This window comes from Mus caroli, unplaced genomic scaffold (assembly GCF_978045245.1).
Source record: "Mus caroli unplaced genomic scaffold, Mus_caroli_1 scaffold_9, whole genome shotgun sequence".
Taxonomy (NCBI): domain Eukaryota; kingdom Metazoa; phylum Chordata; class Mammalia; order Rodentia; family Muridae; genus Mus; species Mus caroli.
This window is the reverse complement of record NW_028227264.1, coordinates 28,895,001-28,916,103: the sequence shown is the minus strand read 5'-3', so window position 1 is coordinate 28,916,103 and position 21,103 is coordinate 28,895,001. Positions and strand designations below refer to the sequence as shown.

Below are 21,103 nucleotides of genomic sequence, written 5' to 3'. Positions count from 1 at the left end.
ATCTCCCTTCTCTGCCTCCTTCCCTCCCTTCCTCCCTCCTTTCTTCCCCCTTCTCTTCTCTCTCCTTCCTTCCTTCCTTCCTTCCTTCCTTCCTTCCTTCCTTCCTTCCTTCCTTCCTTCCTTCCTTCCTTCCTTCCTTCCTTCTTTTCTTTCCTTGAGATCATGCCTCATTGGTGTACCATGAAATCACCCTAATGGCTTATGACAAATGTATTTTTAAATTAAATAGAGTGAATTCATTCCTCCCTGACTCATTTTATTTTATTATTGTGGCAAAACACTCTAACCAAAGGCAACTTGGGACAGAAAAGGTTTATTTAACTTATGCTTCCACATCATACATAATACCTTATCCAGAGAAGTCAGGGCAGGAACCTGGAAACAGGAACTAGTGAGGAACACTGCTTGCTGGCTCTCTGTCTGGTTCACTCCCTAACTCAAGTTCAGGTAACTTTATATACAGCTCAAGTCCATCTGCCTAGGGATAGTGCTGCCCACAGTGGGCTAGGCCCTTCCACATTGATCATCAGTCAAGACAACTCCTCAAGAACATGGCCAGATGATTCCAGGTTGTGTCAAGTTAAAAACTGAAGACAACTAGACATCTGTATGTCTCTGTCTCTGGTGTGTGTGTGTGTGTGGTGTATGTGTGCATACATACAAGTATGTGGCGGTCAGAGGTCAGCCTCAGGTATAGTTCCTCAGAAACTGTCTTTCATGTTTTGAAAGATAGACTCTTACTGGGACCTGGGACTCCTCAATTAGGATAGCTGGCCAGTGAAGCCAAGGAAACTGTCCATCTATGGCTTTCCACTGCTTGGACTGTAAGTTCTGGCCATGTACACCATGTGCATTCTTGGATTGGAACACAGATACTCATACTTGCATGGCAAACACTATCAGTTGTGCAGTCTCCCCCAGCCTTGTGTTCTCTGATTTCTCATCCCACTCCCTTTAGTATTTTAGATTTGACGGTGGATTTCTTTGACTCCCATTGGTCAGTTTTAGGTAGAGAGGATTTCTTTTCATTCTGATAGTTCTTAAGTTGACATCCATACCATATTTAGTTTCCTGGAATCAGCACAAATCTTAACCAGGAACAGAGGGAAGCCCCTCTGAAGGGACTCTTTAGCAGAGCAGGCTTTGCCTCCTTAGGAGCCATTGATATGTAATTAACTCAGGGTGCTGTTGCTGTCTTTCCAGCTTTCTCCTTGCCTGGGGTCTAGAATGTATAACCATCCAGGTTAATTTTACCCATTTGTTCCTGCCTCCTCTGTGCCAGCTGGAGCCAAAGGATCCCCTCCAGGAATCCAAGATTCTTTGATGCCCAGACTGCCTCCTAACAGGAGCTAAGGAGCTGAGAATCAGCCATAGGGGTCTGTCCTCTTCCCTCCCTAAGAGGGAAACCACATTGAAATATTTGTTCTTTGAGCTTTGTTCCTAAAACAAACAATATTTAGCTAAGTATGCTGCAAAGGGTTAGCATTTGCCACAGTGATAAATGCATGGTAACCACACTATAAGGGTGAAGTAGGGGTATTCACGGTCTCATTGGAGACTGGCTATAAAAGGCAGAAATAATCCAAAACCCATGAAACTGCAGTTTTCTGTTTTTATTCCTAGAAGTTTGCTGGCTTTGATGGAAGACTTTCATTTTTAGCTTAGTGTTCATTAGCAGGTAGATGGCTTAGTTTAATTAAAGTAAGGTAAAGCCCAAATTTTTGTTTTTCTCCTGTTTCTTATTATTTTTATTAAGAAACGATATTTGAAGAATCCGATGTGAATGCCTAATAGAACTTAATAAGTAAATGCCCAGCTTTTAATAGTCAAGACAGATTTAGTGGAAATACAAATTTAAATCAGAGTGTTAGGTGATGCTGTGTGTGTGTATATATATATATTGAGAAATTGTTTGTTTAATTTTGAGACAAAGACACACCATATAGCCCAGGTTAACATGAAACTCACACGCCTCATGCCTCATCCTTCTAAGTGCTAAGATTACAGATACTCTAGGTTGCTTTTCTGTGATAAACCCTTCAATCAAAAGCAATTTAGGGCAGGCAAGGGTTTATATCAGGTTACACTTACAGGTCACAGTCCATCACTGCGGGAAGTCAGGGCAGGAACTTAATGCAGAATATGTGGAGTGAATGCTGTTTGCTAGCTTAGTCACAGGTTAATGACCAGGTAGCTTTCTTTCTTCTTTTTCTTCTTTCTTTTTTTTTTTTTTTAACAGTTGTTATTGCTATTTTACAGAGAAATTTGAACCTGGGTCCTAGCCATCGTGTTGATTTGTGGTGATTTTAGGTTGTGTTATATTCCTCTAAAGAGTGCTGCTTTTCTTTTCTTTTTTTTTTAATTTTTACTATTTTTATTACATATTTTCCTCAATTACATTTCCAATGCTATCCCAAAAGTCCCCCATAGCGCCCCCCACTTCCCTACCCACCCATTCCCATTCTTTTGGCCCGGGCATTCCCCTATATTGGGGCATATGAAGTTTGCAAGTCCAATGGGCCTCTCTTTCCATTGATGGCCGACTAGGCCATCTTTCGATACATATGCAGCTAGAGACAAGAGCTCCGGGGTTCTGGTTAGTACATCATGTTGTTCCAACAATAGGGTTGCAGATCCCTTTAGCTCCTTGGGTACTTTCTCTAGCTTCTCCATTGGGAGCCCTGTGATACATCCAATAGCTGACTGTGAACATCCACTCCTGTGTTTGCTAGGCCCCGGCATTGTCTCACAAGAGACAGCTATATTTGGGTCCTTTCAGCAAAATCTTGCTAGTGTATGCAATGGTGTCAGCATTTAGAAGCTGCTTATGGGATGGATCCCTGGATACGGCAGTCTCTAAATGGTCCATCCTTTCATCACAGCTACGAACTTTGTCTCTGTAACTCCTTCCCTGGGTGTTTTGTTCCCAATTCTAAGAAGGTGCACAGTGTCCACACTTTGGTCTTCATTCTTCTTGAGTTTCATGCGTTTAGCAAGTTGTATCTTATATCTTGGGTATCCTAAGTTTTGGGCTAATATCCACTTATCAGTGATACATATTGTGTGAGTTCTTTTGTGATTGTGTTACTTCACTCAAAATGATGCCCTCCAGGTCCATCCATTTGGCTAGGAATTTCATAAATTCATTCTTTTTGATAGCTGAGTAGTACTCCATTGTGTAAATGTACCATAATTTCTGTATCCATTCCTCTGTTGAGGGACATCTGGGTTCTTTCCAGCTTCTGGCTATTATAAATAGGGCTGCTATGAACATAGTGGAGCATGTGTCCTTTTTACCGGTTGGGACATCTTCTGGATATATGCCCAGGAGAGGTATTGCTGGATCCTCCGGTAGTACTATGTCCAATTTTCTGAGGAACCGCCAGACTGATTTCCAGAGTGGTTGTACAAGCTTGCAATCCCACCAACAATGGAGGAGTGTTCCTCTTTCTCCACATCCTCACCAGCATCTGCTGTCACCTGAATTTTTGATCTTAGCCATTCTGACTGGTGTGAGGTGGAATCTCAGGGTTGTTTTGATTTGCATTTCCCTGATGATTAAGGATGTTGAACATTTTTTCAGGTGCTTCTCTGCCATTCGGTATTCCTCAGGTGAGAATTCTTTGTTCAGTTCTGAGCCCCGTTTTTTAATGGGGTTATTTGACTTTCTGGAGTCCACCTTCTTGAGTTCTTTATATATATTGGATATTAGTCCCTTATCTGATTTAGGATAGGTGAAGATCCTTTCCCAATCTGTTGGTGGTTTTTTTGTCTTATTGATGGTGTCTTTAGCCTTGCAGAAGCTTTGTAGTTTCATGAGGTCCCACTTGTCAATTCTCGATCTTACAGCACAAGCCATTACTGTTCTATTCAGGAATTTTTCCCCTGTGCCCATATTTTCAAGGCTTTTCCCCACTTTCTCCTCTATAAGTTTCAGTGTCTGTGGTTTTATGTGAAGTTCCTTGGTCCACTTAGACTTGACCTTAGTACAAGGAGATAGGAATGGATTGATTCGCATTCTTCTACATGTTAACAACCAGTTGTGCCAGCACCATTTGTTGAAAATGCTGTCTTTCTTCCACTGGATGTTTTTAGCTCCCTTGTCGAAGATCAAGTGACAGTAGGTGTGTGGGTTCATTTCTGGGTCTTCAATTCTATTCCATTGGTCTATTTGTCTGTCACTATACCAGTACCATGCAGTTTTTATCACAATTGCTCTGTAGTAGAGCTTTAGGTCCGGCATGGTGATTCCACCAGAGGTTCTTTTATCCTTGAGAAGAGTTTTTGCTATCCTAGGTTTTTTGTTATTCCAGATGAATTTGCAGATTGCACTTTCTAATTTGTTGAAGAATTGATTTGGAATTTTGATGGGGATTGCATTGAATCTGTAGATTGCTTTTGGCAAGATAGCCATTTTTACAATGTTGATCCTGCCAATCCATGTGCATGGGAGATCTTTCCATCTTCTGAGATCTTCTAGAATTTCTTTCTTCAGAGACTTGAAGTTTTTATTATACAGATCTTTCACTTCCTTAGTTAGAGTCACGCCAAGATATTTTATATTATTTGTGACTATTGAGAAGGGTGTTGTTTCCCTAATTTCTTTCTCAGCCTGTTTATTCTTTGTGTAGAGACAGGCCATTGATTTGTTTGAGTTAATTTTATATCCAGCTACTTCACTGAAGCTGTTTATCAGGCTTAGGAGTTCTCTGGTGGAATTTTTAGGGTCACTTATATATACTATCATATCATCTGCAAAAAGTGATATTTTGACTTCATCTTTTCCAATTTGTATCCCTTTGATCTCCTTTTGTTGTCTAATTACTCTGGCTAGGACTTCAAGTACAATGTTGAATAGGTAGGGAGAAAGTGGACAGCCTTGTCTAGTCCCTGATTTTAGAGGGATTGCTTCAAGCTTCTCACCATTTACTTTGATGTTGGCTACTGGTTTGCTGTAGATTGCTTTTATCATGGTTAGGTATGGGCCATGAATTCCTGTTCTTTCCAAGACTTTTATCATGAATGGGTGTTGGATCTTGTCAAATGCTTTTTCTGCATCTAACGAGATGACCATGTGGTTTTTGTCTTTGAGTTTGTTTATATACTGGATTACGTTGATGGATTTCTGTATATTGAACCATCCCTGCATCCCTGGGATGAAACCTACTTGGTCAGGATGGATGAATGTTTTGATGTGTTCTTGGATTCGGTTAGCAAGAACTTTATTGAGGATTTTTTCATCAATATTCATAAGGGATATTGGTCTGAAGTTTTCTATCTTTGTTGGGTCTTTTTGTGGTTTAGGTATCAGAGTAATTGTGGCTTCATAGAATGAGTTGGGTAGAGTACCTTCTGTTTCTATTTTGTGAAATAGTTTGTGAAGAACTGGGATTAGATCTTCTTTGAAGGTCTGATAGAACTCTGCACTAAACCCATCTGGTTTAGTGCTTTTTTAGTTGGGAGACTATTAATGACTGCTTCCATTTCTTTGGGGGATAAAGGGCTGTTTAGATCATTAACCTGATCTTGATTCAACTTTGGTACCTGGTATCTGTCTAGGAACTTCTCCATTTCATCCAGGTTCTCCAGTTTTGTTGAGTATAGCCTTTGGTAGAAGGATCTGATGGTGTTTTGGATGTCTTCAGGATCTGTTGTTATGTCTCCTTTTCCATTTCTGATTTTGTTAATTAGGATGCTTTCCCTGTGCCCTCTAGTGAGTCTGGCTAAGGGTTTATCTATCTTGTTGATTTTCTCAAAGAACCAGCTCCTTGATTGGTTGATTCTTTGAATAGTTCTTCTTGTTTCCATTTGGTTGATTTCGCCCCTGAGTTTGATTATTTCCTGCCGTCTACTCCTCTTGGGTGAATTTGCTTCCTTATGTTCTAGTGCTTTTAGGTGTGTTGTCAAGCTGCTAATGTGTGCTCTCTCTAGTTTCCTTTTGGAGGCACTCAGAGCTATGAGTTTTCCTCTTAGAAATACTTTCATTGCATCCCATAAGTTTGGGTATGTTGTGGCTTCATTTTCATTGAATTCTAAAAAGTCCTTAATTTCTTTCTTTATTCCTTCCTTGACCAAGGTATCATTGAGAAGAGTGTTGTTCAGTTTCCACGTGAAGGTTGGCTTTCTATTATTTATTTTGTTATTGAAGATCAGCCTTAGTCCATGGTGATCTGATAGGATGCATGGGACAATTTCAATATTTTTGTATCTGTTGAGGCCTGTTTTGTGACCAATTATGTGGTCAATTTTGGAGAAGGTACCCTGAGGTGCTGAGAAGAAGGTATATCCTTTTGTTTTAGGATAGAATGTTCTGTAGATATCTGCCAGATCCATTTGATTCATAATTTCTCTTAGTTTCTCTGTGTCCCTGTTTAGTTTCTGTTTCCATGATCTGTCCATTGGTGAAAGTGGTGTGTTGAAGTCTCCCACTATTCTTGTATGAGGTGCAATGTGTGCTTTGAGATTTACTAAAGTTTCTTTAATGAATGTGGCTGCCTTTGTATTTGGAGCATAGATATTCAGGATTGATAGTTCCTCTTGGAGGATTTTACCTTTGATGAGTATGAAGTGTCCCTCCCTGTCTTTTTTAATGACTTTGGGTTGGAAGTCAATCTTATCAGATATTAGAATGGCTACTCCAGCTTGTTTCTTCATACCATTTGCTTGGAAAATTGTTTTCCAGCCTTTCATTCTGAGGTAGTGTCTATCTTTTTCTCTGAGATGAGTTTCCTGTAAGCAGCAAAATGTTGGGTCTTGTTTGTGTAGCCAGTTTGTTAGTCTATGTCTTTTTATCGGGAAGTTGAGTCCATTGATATTAAGAGATATTAAGGAAAAGTAATTGTTGTTTCCTGTTATTTTTGTTGTTAAAGTTGGCATTCTGTTCTTGTGGCTGTCTTCTTTTAGGTTTGTTGAGGGATTACCTTCTTGTTGTTTCTAGGGCGTGGTTCCTGTCCTTGTATTGGTTTTTTTCTGTTATTATCCTTTGAAGGGCTGTATTCCTGGAGAGATAATGTGTGAATTTGGTTTTGTCGTGGAATACTTTGGTTTCTCCATCTATGTTAATTGAGAGTTTGGCTGGGTATAGTAGCCTGGGCTGCAATTTGTGTTCTTTTAGTGTCTGTATAACATCCATCCAGGATCTTCTGGCTTTCATAGTCTCTGGTGAAAAATCTGGTGTAATTCTGATAGGCTTGCCTTTATATGTTACTTGGCCATTTTCTCTTACTGCTTTTAGTATTCTATCTTTATTTAGAGCATTTGTTGTTCTGATTATTATGTGTCGGGAGGTATTTCTTTTCTGGTCCAGTCTATTTGGAGTTCTGTAGGCTTCTTGTATGTTCATGGGCATCTCTTTCTTTAGATTTGGGAAGTTTTCTTCTATAATTTTGTTGAAGATGTTTGCTGGTCCTTTGAGTTGAAAATCTTCATTCTCATCCACTCCTATTATCCGTAGGTTTGGTCTTCTCATTGTGTCCTGTATTTCTTGGATGTTTTGAGTTAGGATCTTTTTGCATTTTACATTTTCCTTGATTGTTGTGCCGATGTTCTCTATGGAATCTTCTGCACCTGAGATTCTCTCTCTTCCATCTCTTGTATTCTGTTGCTGATGCTCGTATCTATGGTTCCAGATTTCTTTCCTAGGGTTTCTATCTCCAGTGTTGCCTCATTTTGAGTTTTCTTTATTGTGTCTTCTTCCCTTTTTAGGTCTAGTATGGTTTTGTTCATTTCCATCTTCTGTTTGGATGTGTTTTCCTGTTTTTCATTAAGGACTTCTACCTGTTTGATTATGTTATCCTGTTTTTCTTTAAGGATTTGTAACCCTTTAGCAGTGTTCTCCTGCAATTCTTTAAGGGATTTTTGTGCTTCCTCTTTATTGTCTTCTACCTGTTTACCAGTGTTCCTTTGTATTTCTTTAAGTGTGTTATTAAAGTCCTTCTTGAAGTCCTCTACCATCATCATGAGATATGCTTTTAGATCCGTGTCTAGCTTTTCCGGTGTGTTGGGGTGCCCTGGACTGGATGAAGTGGGAGTGCTGGGTTCTGATGATGGTGAGTGGTCTTGGTTTCTGTTAGTAAGATTATTACGTTTACCTTTCGCCATCTGGTAATCTCTGGGGTTAGTTGTTGTCGTTGTCACTGTTTAAAGATTGGAGCAGAAGCTGTGTTCCATTCACCAGCAGTCTCAAAATCCTGTGGAGGGGTTCGTGGGTAGCTGGCAGTACCCCAGTGCTGGTCCAGCCGGAAGAGGCCTGTGGTCCTACTCAGACAGGTTTTCTGCTTCCCTAACTAAAGCAGTCTCAGGTCCCGCGCGCTATTGGATTGGAGCAGAAGCTGTGTTCCACTCTCCAGAAGTCTTAAGATCCTGTGGCTGGTGTTGTGGGTAGCTGGCGAGTGTCAGCGGACCCTGCGCCCTAGCTACCCCTGTGCTGGTCTGACCGGAAGAGGCTTGTGGCCCTATGTAGGCCGGATTTCTCTCTCCCCAACCAGAGCAGTCTCAGGTCCCGCGTGATTGGACTGGAGCAGAAGCTGTGTTCCACTCACCAGCGTTCTCAAAATCCTGTGGAGGGGGTCATGGGTAGCTGGCGGGTGTCAGCCGACTCTGCGCTCTAGCTACCCCGGTGCTGATCTGGCCGGATGAGGCCTGTGGCCCTACTCAGGCCGGTTTCTGCTTCCCTAACTAATGCAGTCTCAGGTCCTGCGCGCAATTGGATTGGAACAGAAGCTGTGTTCCACTCACCAGAAGTCTTAAGATCCTGTGGCGGGTGTTGTGGGTAGCTGGCGAGTGTCAGCCGACCCTGCGCCCTCGCTACCCCGGTGCTTTTCTGACCGGAAGAGCGTGATTTATTTTATTTTTCTTTATTTTGTGTGTATGAATGTTTTGCCTGATGTATGTCTAGGTACTATGTGTGTGCAGTGTTCTTGGAGTCTAGAAGGGCTGTCAGATACCCTGAAGCTGGGCTTAAAAATGGTTATGAGTCACCTTGTGAGTGTTGGAAACTGAACCTGGGTCTTCTGGAAGAGCAACCAGTGCTCTTAATCACTGACCCATTTCTCCAGTCCTGAGAGTTTATTTTAAGATCACCACTAATGAAAGTTCTTTTCTATGTTGAGAATTCCTAGAGGATAAGATATGGAAAAAGACAGAGACCAAAGGGCGTTAAAGTACCAAATATCTGAATGGAAAATCATCTGGGCAAGGACTTTCAATTCCTATCTACCCAGTGATGATGTCCTGGGGAGCAGAAAGGGACAAGTCCCACAGCCCAGTTCTTACATGGCTAATATGCAAAATCAAGAGCTGTTGTAATTAACAAAGTGGATTTGAAATAAAAAAAAGTGTCGCTTCAAGTATCCTAGAAGTCAGATTTAAGGATTGTCTCTGTAATAATGTAGTGTAAAATGCACTTTAAAAGCTATTTCTATAAAGTAGTATAAAAACCTAGGAGGGAGAAGAGAATGGTTAAGGTTGAGCACTCGTAGTAGAGACAAATGGTCCATAGTTTATTGAGCTATGAGCATTTTTAACATTTTTTGTCCATGGGGAGAAGTTGCGAATTATGTTGAAGAGTGATTATCTTGGTAAAGTTATAAATAAGCTTTCTTAGATTCTGATAGTTCAATAGCTCTTGAGTCTAGATCCTTCTCAAGCAAACTTGGCTCTAACATGGCATGAATGTTATATTGGAATAGGCTCACACCAAGGTAGGTATAGTATATGAACACAAAGACTTTTTGGAGCAATAAACAAGTGTGTGTGTGTGTGTGTGTGTGTGTGTGTGTGTGTGTGTGTGTGTGTGAAACCCAGAGGGAATGTTTAGATCCTTTTCTTAGGAACCATCTATCTGGTTTTTGTTTCATTTCATTGGTTTGGTTTAGTTTTGTTTTTTTGAGATAAGTTCTTTAACTTACAACAGCTCACAAGTAGGCTGGGATTAGTTGTTATTGTTGTCACTGTTTAAAGATTGGAGCAGACTCTGTGTTCCACTCACCAGAAGTCTCAAAATCCTGTGGCGGGTGTCGTGGGTAGCTGGCGGGTGTCAGCAGACCCTGCGCTCTAGCTACCCAGGTGCTGTTCAGACCGGAAGAGGCTTTTGGACCTACTCAGGCCAGATTTCTGCCTCCCCAACCAAAGCAGTCTCAGGTCCCGAGAGACTGGACTGGAGCAGAAGCTGTGTTCCACACACCAGGAGTCCCACGATCTTGTGGCGGGTGTCGTGGGCAGCTGGCGGGTGTCAGCTGACCCTGTGCCCTAGCTACCCCGTTGCTGGTCAGACCGGAAGAGGCTTGTGGCCCTACTCAGGCAGGTTTTCTGCTTCTCTAACTAATGCAGTCTCAGGTCCCGCGCGCAATTGGATTGGAGCAGAAGCTGTGTTCCACTCACCAGAAGTCTTAAGATCCTGTGGCGGGTGTTGTGGGTAGCTGGCAAGTGTCAGCCGACCCTGCGCCCTAGCTACCCCTGTGCTGGTCTGACCGGAAGAGGCTTGTGGCCCTACTCAGGCCGGATTTCTGCCTCCCCAACCAAAGCAGTCTCAGGTCCCGCGCGAATGGACTGGAGCAGAAGCTGTGTACCACTCACCAGAAGTCTCAAAATCCTGTGGTGGGTGTCGTGGGTAGCTGGCGGGTGTCAGCCGACCCTGCGCTCTAGCTACCCAGGTGCTGGTCAGACCCGAAGAGGCTTGTGGCCCTCGCATTTCATGTCTTAATAAATCAATTCTTAGTATCTGCTGTGTTGAACAGAATTTAAACTTTATCCATATTTGCATTGTCTTTCTTTTAAAAATAAGCAGGACATCATAATACATTCCACTGTTAAAAGAAACGTTCACATTACATAACACTACAGTCATTAAGAAAAATAACAATGCTAGAAAACTAGCATTTTTTTAAGAGGCAGCCAAAGCGAAGGTGGGTTTTAGTCCAGCACAGGGTAAGGAGGGTTGTTTCAGTTTGCATGCTTCAGTGTTAAAATAACAAAGGCTCAAACCTAAGGTCCTCCTTCAGCAAATACAAAGAAATTAATCATGTCTGAATTCACTTTTATCACTGAAGATGAAAAAATCTTTCTTCCTCCTCTCTTTAACACCACTTCCTCCATTTTCTCCCAAATGTATCTTCCGATTAGCCTCGCATAAAACCTCATTCTTTTCATTTCTACCACCTGGTGTTTAGCAGGACCTGAGTCACCAGATTTATGAGTGGATCTGTGGTTATGGCCTCAGGTTACTCCTCATGTATCAGGTAGGCCATGCCTCTCATTAATAGTATCCTAACAGCTGATATACTTGTTTTTTTCACTACAATGGAAACAAGAATTAAGCTGTGTGATGGTACAAACTCAGTTCTTGCAAGCTTCCAGGCAAACCTGAACTACATAACAAGCTCCAGGTTCGCCTGGGCTACATACAGTCACTTTGTTTCAAACGTAAGAGTAAATATAACAGTACAGTAGGTGAGGGGGCTGTTGGCCATAACTAATATTCTAACTGTAGCAGTACATTTGTTTTCAATCCTCCACAATATACAAAGTTCTTCAAAGCACTGGGCAAGAATTTGTATGGAAAAGTGTCTACTAGGCTGTTTTTAACCTATCCATGCACAAAAAAGCTATTGTTAAATACATCTAATTTGAACATGACTATCAACTCTTTTTATTCTCTATGGTTTCTTTTTCCATGTCAATCTAATACAAATAGCATAGGTCTGCACTCACTTTTTTTTTAAATATTTTTTATTACATCTTTTCCTCAATTACATTTACAATGCTATCCCAAAAGTTCCCATACCCTTCCCCCCACTTCCCTACCCACCCATTCCCAGTTTTTTGGCCCTGGCGTTCCCCTGTACTGGGGCATATAAAGTTTGCATGTCCAATGGGCCTCTCTTTCCAGTGATGGCCGACTAGGCCATTTTTTGATACATATGCAGCTAGAGTCAAGAGCTCCGGGGTACTGGTTAGTTTATAATGTTGTTCCACCCATAGGGTTGCGGATCCCTTCAGCTCCTTGGATACTTTCTCCAGCTCCTCCATTGGGGGCCCTGTGATCCATCCACTAGCTGACTGTGATCATTTGTCTTGCCCTGTCTCATGTGTTCGTTTCTATCTTGGGAGGAACAATGAAACTTTTTCAGTGTTGAGCCTGATTCCATTAGTAAATTTTCAATGTTTTACTTACTGTAAAAAACAAAACAAAAAACATCCAGTGGAAGAAAGACAGCATTTTCAACAAATGGTGCTGGCACAACTGGTTGTTAACATGTAGAAGAATGCGAATCAATCCATTCCTATCTCCTTGTACTAAGGTCAAGTCTAAGTGGATCAAGGAACTTCACATAAAACCACAGACACTGAAACTTATAGAGGAGAAAGTGGGGAAAAGCCTTGAAGATATGGGCACAGGGGAAAAATTCCTGAATAGAACAGTAATGGCTTGTGCTGTAAGATCGAGAATTGACAAGTGGGACCTCATGAAACTACAAAGCTTCTGCAAGGCTAAAGACACCATCAATAAGACAAAAAAACCACCAACAGATTGGGAAAGGATCTTCACCTATCCTAAATCAGATAAGGGACTAATATCCAATATATATAAAGAACTCAAGAAGGTGGACTCCAGAAAGTCAAATAACCCCATTAAAAAACGGGGCTCAGAACTGAACAAAGAATTCTCACCTGAGGAATACCGAATGGCAGAGAAACACCTGAAAAAATGTTCAACATCCTTAATCATCAGGGAAATGCAAATCAAAACAACCCTGAGATTCCACCTCACACCAGTCAGAATGGCTAAGATCAAAAATTCAGGTGACAGCAGATGCTGGTGAGGATGTGGAGAAAGAGGAACACTCCTCCATTGTTGGTGGGATTGCAAGCTTGTACAACCACTCTGGAAATCAGTCTGGCGGTTCCTCAGAAAATTGGACATAGTACTACCAGAGGATCCAGCAATACCTCTCCTGGGCATATATCCAGAAGATGTCCCAACCGGTAAAAAGGACACATGCTCCACTATGTTCATAGCAGCCCTATTTATAATAGCCAGAAGCTGGAAAGAACCCAGATGTCCCTCAACAGAGGAATGGATACAGAAATTATGGTACATTTACACAATGGAGTACTACTCAGCTATCAAAAAGAATGAATTTATGAAATTCCTAGCCAAATGGATGGACCTGGAGGGCATCATCTTGAGTGAAGTAACACAATCACAAAAGAACTCACACAATATGTATTCATTGATAAGTGGATATTAGCCCAAAACTTAGGATACCCAAGATATAAGATACAATTTGCTAAACGCATGAAACTCAAGAAGAATGAAGACCAAAGTGTGGACACTGTGCACCCTCTTAGAATTGGGAACAAAACACCCAGGGAAGGAGTTACAGAGACAAAGTTCGTAGCTGTGATGAAAGGATGGACCATTTAGAGACTGCTGTATCCAGGGATCCGTCCCATAATCAGCTTCTAAACGCTGACACCATTGCATACACTAGCAAGATTTTGCTGAAAGGACCCAAATATAGCTGTCTCTTGTGAGACAATGCCGGGGCCTAGCAAACACAGGAGTGGATGTTCACAGTCAGCTATTGGATGTATCACAGGGCTCCCAATGGAGAAGCTAGAGAAAGTACCCAAGGAGCTAAAGGGATCTGCAACCCTATTGTTGGAACAACATGATGTACTAACCAGAACCCCGGAGCTCTTGTCTCTAGCTGCATATGTATCGAAAGATGGCCTAGTCGGCCATCAATGGATAGAGAGGCCCATTGGACTTGCAAACTTTATATGCCCCAATATAGGGGAATGCCAGGGCCAAAAGAATGGGAATGGGTGGGTATGGAAGTGGGGGGCTCTATGGGGGACTTTTGGGATAGCATTGGAAATGTAATTGAGGAAAATATGTAATAAAAATATTAAAAATCAAAAAAAACCAAACCAAAACAACAACAAAAAATTCTACCGATATAGTATAAATATTTTACACAAACAATAGGATAGATAATTCATATTATCCACAAGACAATTCCAAGTTGATATTCACATGCACTTTCTTAAGAGTTAAGTTGTTTTGCCCCAGGACTACATGAAATCTAGTGTGCACTTGCACATCCAACAGTCTTCTCAAAGGCCTTTGGATCTCCATCTAATCAGGGAGAGTGGCAACAGAAATTGTCTTTGACTTTCACCCTTTTCAGTCAGGCAAAAATCTTCTGCTATCCTCTGCACAGCTTTATAATGCCCAGGTGGCAAATATAATAGGTTGTGGATCCTTCACCACAGTGATAAATGGAGTCACTCCTACAATTCACAAAGGCCTAGAGGCCTTCTACAAAGACATTAAGCAGTTACCAAACTACCCATCTAGAATACACCTTCATCCTAGGCCATCAGAGGTAAGAAAGAGGAAGAGAGGCTGAAATAAAGGGACAAAACACTTGAGAGGTCTCCTTTGTCATTTTAATTGAAGCACTGCTAATCACTCTTTTTAGACCTTTAAAAGCACCAATTTTTTTTTTTTTATCTAAGTCAATTTGAGGGTGAGAGGGGAGAAACACTATTAGGAACTTCTCTCCAGAATGAAGCAATGATGTTCATTCTTCCACATGACCAAATGAAAGGTCTACTGAGACCAAAATGAAAACCCAAAACCTAACACAGAGGGGGAAAAAGGGTACTAAAACCATATTCTAGGGGGCAGTGAATTCCTCAGTTTTTGCCTGGCTGTCAACTGCCCTTCAGCTGACATTTAAAAATTAACACCCTAACTCATCAAAGTATATACTTTTCCCCTTGGCTTTTTAAAATTAAAAATAATAATTAAAAATGAAAACCACTTAAAGGAATTCATGAGCAGTTGCCGGACTCATTTGATGGCATATACAGCATATGGAGGTCAGGAAGGAGGCTCGCAGCACACGTCATTCAGGGCATGCTCATCTTTAAGGCTTAGCTTTCTTCCAAACAGTGTAAAATACCCACAATTCCAAGTATGAAGGGACACAGACAATCTCTTTTGAGAATTCCACAGGACAATACAGGTGCCCCAGCTGTATTGAGTGACGGGGCTTCAGTCAAGTAGACACAGTTCCTCTGTGTGAAGTATTTTCCCAGCCTGTTTCAGAACCTCCATTAACAGGTCGAGAATCAGCCTGAGGAACTCCCATGTGGAGTCTTCTTCTGGAGATGTAGAGACAGAAACAGCTGTCAAATCATTAATCACATAATCAAATTCTCTCCCTTCTCTGGCATACCTCTTCAGTACTGGGATACCGTCTTCTATAAGAACCTGATAGCAGTCTCCTTTTAAGACTGTCTAAGATATCTCCACATGTTCTCTGCTGGTATTTCTTACATCCATCAATTACCATTTGGTCAGTCTCTACCATAGTGACCATCTTTGGTTTCACATAATATGCCTCCATCGCCACCTCCTAGAATCAGTACATCTTTACCAGTGTAGTCGTCTTTATCACTGCCCATGTTGGCCTGGGTATATGCCAAGTCACTCTCTGCCAAATTAACATCCCTACCGAGGATGAGAATATTCCCAAACTGCTCTGAGTGTAGAATTTTGATGTTCTGATAGGGTGAATCTTCATCATACACTACTTCATCTATGTCATACTCAACCAGCAGTAGGCCAGTATCTGTCAATGGCCCTTCTTTGAGGTGGTAATCGCTTCACCTCTCCAGTACTGTCTTGACTCAATTTTTTTCATTTTTTTTTCTATTTTTTTCAAAAGGCTGTCAGTTTCTTGTTTGCCTTGCATATCACTGCCATAATTCTAAAGGTCCAGCAACACCAATCCATGTGATTAAAATCTCAATTTGGCAAAGCTGCAATTCTTGGTTGTGTAAATATCAGTGGTCCTGCCAGGTGTGCACTGACTCTGTCATACCCTGCTCCTAAGAAATGGACTGAAGGCCTTTCACAATGGCCTCTCCATCAGCATTGGTGCCCATTATGAAGTTGAGTGTGCTGTGTCACTGATGCCATGATGTGGTGAGACCCTGTGCTATGCCTGGGGAGGTGACCACCCACGGGAGACTGAGGGACCACGTATACCGTGTCAGACTACAGTCCAGTGGGGCGTGCCAGGTAGCTTTCTTATAAAGCTCAGGCTGTCTTCCTAAGATTGCTCCCAACCCCCAGTGGGCTGGCCCTTCCTACATCACCAGTCAAGACAATATTGTAATTTGAAACTTCCTCAGATTATTCTAGATTGGTGAATCTGATAGTTGGCATTAACCAGGACAATAGATAAGTGTAAAAGTTTAGCTATTTAGTAGGATTCTTCTGATTCATTTTCTTGAAACTACTCTTACTTTGTAATTTCATGAAATTTTATGCAGTTTGTTATTTTTCAAACATAGATACTATGTCATCTATTTTTCAGAATTTTCCGTGAATTGTCTCCTATTTGGAGACACTAGAGATAATTTAGATTAATGATAGGTTTGGGGAAGAATTAATATTCTTTTAATAGCATACTTCCTAATCAAGAGAATTTTAGTGGAAAAATAACCACATACTACTATACTTATTAGAATAATGTACAAATATAGAAAAATGATTATATAAAATAGAGAAAATTACTGAAGAAACAGTCCAGCATTGAAGAGAGTAGGTGGGACTTTGTGCTTGTATTAGTTATTTTTCTTATTGCTATGACAAAATATTTGACAAAGGCCACCAAAAGAAAGGAGAGTTATTTCATCTTCTAGTTTGACGGTATTGTCCATCAGAACAAGAAAAGCATAATGGCGGGAATTGAAGATAGCTGGTTATACTGTGTCCCTTGTCAGGAAGCAGAGATGGGTGAATGGCAGTGCCCAAGTTAGCTTCCTCTTTTTCTGCTGCTGGGATGCCAGTCCAAGGGACAGTGCTGCTCACCTCCCTAGTTAACCCTTCTTGGAAACACCCTTATGGACATAATTAGAGTTACATCTTTATAGTGATTCTAAAGCCAGTCAAACTAATAATCAGTGCTAACTGTAACAGTGTCCTGGTGAGAAGGTCATCTTAGTTTAGGAACATAGTTAATTCATCAATAACAGAAAGGAAGAAAGTCAATACCATGAAGGTGAGTGAGGCTGTAATGGTGGAGTGATGTGGGTATTTTAATCCCACAAAATATCAGCCTGATGATGGTAATGGTAATGGTTTTGTTTTGTTATTCAGAATTACTTATTTATTTTATGTGTGTCAGTATAATGTAGCTGTCATCAAATACACTAGAAGAGGGCATTGGATCCCATGACAGATGGTTGTATTAGAGACTAAGCTATTCTAATCCCAGACACCAAGTTTGGCCCATATCATCTTCAGCTGTCACCTTGTCTACAAAGAGGTTTGGGTGTTCGTTGTTCTCATTCTACTCTGAGGGTTACCATAGGGCCCTTCTTACTAGAGAGCAAGGCTCTATGAAGCACCAGTTCTGGGCTATGTTTAGTCTTAACGCCACTCACATGAGAAGCAGAATGCATGAATGTGGTGAGCTCACTGCAGCTCCCTCTCATCTGTCCCACAGCATATCCAGAACCCACAGATGAAATCCAGCTTTAATATGTGTACACGATACATATGAACCAACATGCTAATGAGGTCTCAGGTATATGTGATTCTTCACATCCTTCAACTTGTAAAAATAACTGTAGAAGCTTTTTTCTTAAACCACTTCTATAAATGAATAGTCTTAGTTGTGCCAAAACAACTAACATTTCAGAAAAATAAATGGTTCTCTTAAATCAGTATAACTAGAAAGAATGATACTTCAAGTGTGTTTACATTGTATTTTCGTTTAGCCACATCAATGAGAAAGTCTCATAGGAAATAAACATGGTACAGTGTTGACATAAAAATTAATAGGTGTTTCTGGATAAGTCTTAAGATGCTTTGTCATAGTATAATATAAAATAAAAGGAGCTTGGTCTGATACAACTAATTATTGTATGTATTCAAACATAACATAGCTTAGCTCTATTTCCAAAACAGATACTTTCATTCAGTGGAAGTTTGAATTAACAGAACTGTCTGGTAATGGGCTGTGCAGCCCTTACTCATGATGCAGTAAAGCTTTGAACTGGAACTGGTTTTAATGGAGGCTAAATGGAATTGTCCTGATGCTCCAATTAAAGTCCTTCCTCTTTGATATGATTAACCTGTGCTAACAACTTGACACAAATCTAGAGTCACATAGAAAGAGGGATCCTCAAGAATTGCCCAGATCAGATTCAGCTGTGTCAATGTCTGTGAGGCATTATATCTTTTTTGAATCTAATTTTAATTTTTTTTTTATTAATCATTCCATCCGTTTACATCTCAAATGATATCCCACTTCCTGGTCATCCCTCCACCAATTCCCCATTCCACATCCACCCTCCCTCCTCACCTTTGCCTGTATGAGAGTGCTCCCCCACCCACCAACCCTCTCCCAAACCACCACTCAAGCATCACCCTATGATGGAGCATCAAACTTCCCTGGGACCAAGGACCTCCCCTCCCATTGCGGTCAGGCAAGGCCATCCTCTGCTACGTATGTATCTGGAACAACAGATCCCTCCCTGTACACTCCTTGGTTGGCAGTCTAGACTCTGGGAGAACTGGGTGGTCAAGCCAGCCTATGTTGTTCTTCTAATGGGGTTGCAACCCCCCTCCTCTCCTTCAATCCTTCTGCCAGCTCCCCCACCAGGTTCCCTGAGCTCAGTCTGATGGTTGGATTGAAGCATCCACATCTTCATTGGTCATTTGCTGGCAGAAACTCCAATGGAACCACTACACCAGGTTCCTGTCAGCAAGCACCTCTTGACCACAGCAACAGTGTTGGGTTTGGTGTCTGCAGACATGATAGATCCTCAGGTGGGGCAGTCTCCACATGGCCCTTCCTTCAGTCTCTGTTTCATTTTTTGTCCCTTTTCTTCCTTTGGACAGGAACATTTCTGGGTTAAAAAACTTTGAAACGGTTGGGTGGTCCCATCCTTCGACTGGGGACCATGCCTATCTACTGGAGGTGGTCTCTACAGGTTGTATCTCCCCTTCTCTGCGCATTTCCACTAAAGTCATCCCTGTTCAGTACTGGGAGCTTCACTTTCCCTGGTGTCTGGGATCCTCCCTAGCTATCCCCAGTTCCTCATTCCCTCTGCTACATATTTTTGTTCAATTTTTTGACCCTCTGTACCTCTCTCGTATTTCCTCCAGTTCCTGATATGGCCTTCCCTTATTTCCTCCCCTTCCTCTCTCCCTACCAGGTCTCCCTCTCTCTGTACCTCCCATGATCATCCTGTTCCCCCCTCAATGCAGGACTGAAACATCCACACCCTCATATTCCTTCCTTCTAAGCTCCATAAAGTCTGTGGGTTGTATCATGGGTATTGTGAGCTTTTGGGCTAATATCCACTTCTCCATGAGTACATATCATGTGAGTTCTTTTGTATCTGGGTTATCTCACTCAAGATAATATTTTCTAGTTCTATCCATTGGCCTGCGAATTTCATAAAGTCATTGTTTTTAGTAGCCAATAGTACTTACTTGTGTAAATGTACCACATTATCTGTATCCATTCTGTTGAGGGACATCTGTGTTCTTTCCATATTCTGGCTGCTATAAATAAGGCTGCTACGAACACAGTGGAGCATGTGTCCTTGTTATATGTTGAAACATTTTTTAGGTATATTCCCAGTAGTGTATAGCTGGATCCTCAGGTAGAACTATTTCCAATTTTCTCAGGAACCATTTGACTGATTTCCAAAGTGGTTATACCAGCTTGCAATCCCCCAGCAATGGAGGAGTGTTCTTCTTTCTCCACACCCTTGTCAGCATCTGCTGTCACCTGCCTTTTTGATCTTAGCCATTCTGATTTGTGTGAGGTTAGATCTCAGGTAGTTTTGATTTGCATTTCCCTGATGACTAAGGATGTTGAACATTTCTTTAAGTGCTTCTCAGCCATTTGTTACTCCTCGGTTGAGAATTCTCTATTTAGCACAGTACTCTAATTTTTCACAGGGTTACTTGGTTCTCTGGAGTCTACCTTCTAGAGTTCTTTGTATAGTTTGGATATTAACCCTCTATTAGATTTAGGGGTGGTACAGATTTTTTCCCAATGTGTGGGTTGCCATTTTGTCCTGTTGACAGTGTCCTTTGCTTTACAGAAGCTTTTCAATTTTATGAGGTACCATTTGTTGATTTTTGGTCATAGAGCCTGAGCAGTTGGTGTTTTGTTCAGGAAAATTTCCCCAGTGCTGATATATTGAGGCTCTTTCCCACTTTCTCTTCTGTTAGATTCAATGTATCCAGTTTTATGTTGAGGTCCTTGATCCACTTGGACTTGAGCTTTGTACATGGAGATAAGAATGGATCAATTTGCATTCTTCTACATGCAGACTGCCAGTTGAACCAGCACCGTTTGTTGAAAATGCTGTCTTTTTTTTCCACTGGATGGTCTTAGCTTCTTTATCCAAGATCAAGTGACCTTAGGTGTAAGGGTTTTGTGGTTTTTCAATTCTATTCCACTGATCTACTTGTTGGTCTCTATACCGATACTATGCAGTTTTTATCATTATTGCTCTATAGTACAGCTTGAGGTCAGGGATGGTAATTGCCCCAGAAGTTATTTTATTGTTTTTACTATCTGGGTTTTTTGTTATTCCAAATGAATTTGAGAACTGATCTCTCTAACTCTGAAGAATTGACTTGGAATTTGGATGGATATTGCATTGAATCTGTAGACAGCTTTTGGTAAGCTGGTCATTTTTACTCTATTAATCCTGCCAATCCGAGTGTGCCTTTCCATCTTCTGAGATCTTCTTTGATTTCTTTCTTCAGAGACTGAAGTTCTTGTCATACAGATCTTTCACTCCCTTAGAGTGACACCAAGGTATTTTATATTATTTGTGACTATTGTGAAAGGTGTTGTTTCCCTAATTTCTTTTTCAGCCTGTTTATCCTTTGAATAGAGGAAGGCCACTGATTTATTTGAGTTAATTTTATATCCAGTTGCTTTGCTGAAGTTGTTTATCATCTGGGACAGGAGCTTTCTGGTTTCCATCTGTGCCTGAAGCTGATCCTGTGCCACAGAGCTACATACACAAGTACCCCCAGGGGAGA

General features: G+C 41.2%; 1 pseudogene; it reads right to left on the bottom strand.

Annotated features, from left to right (window-relative positions):
- Window positions 1-14,927: 14,927 nt before the first annotated feature.
- Window positions 14,928-15,912, bottom strand: LOC110303484 (spermine synthase pseudogene; annotated as a pseudogene).
- Between the last annotated feature and the right edge of the window lie 5,191 nt (window positions 15,913-21,103).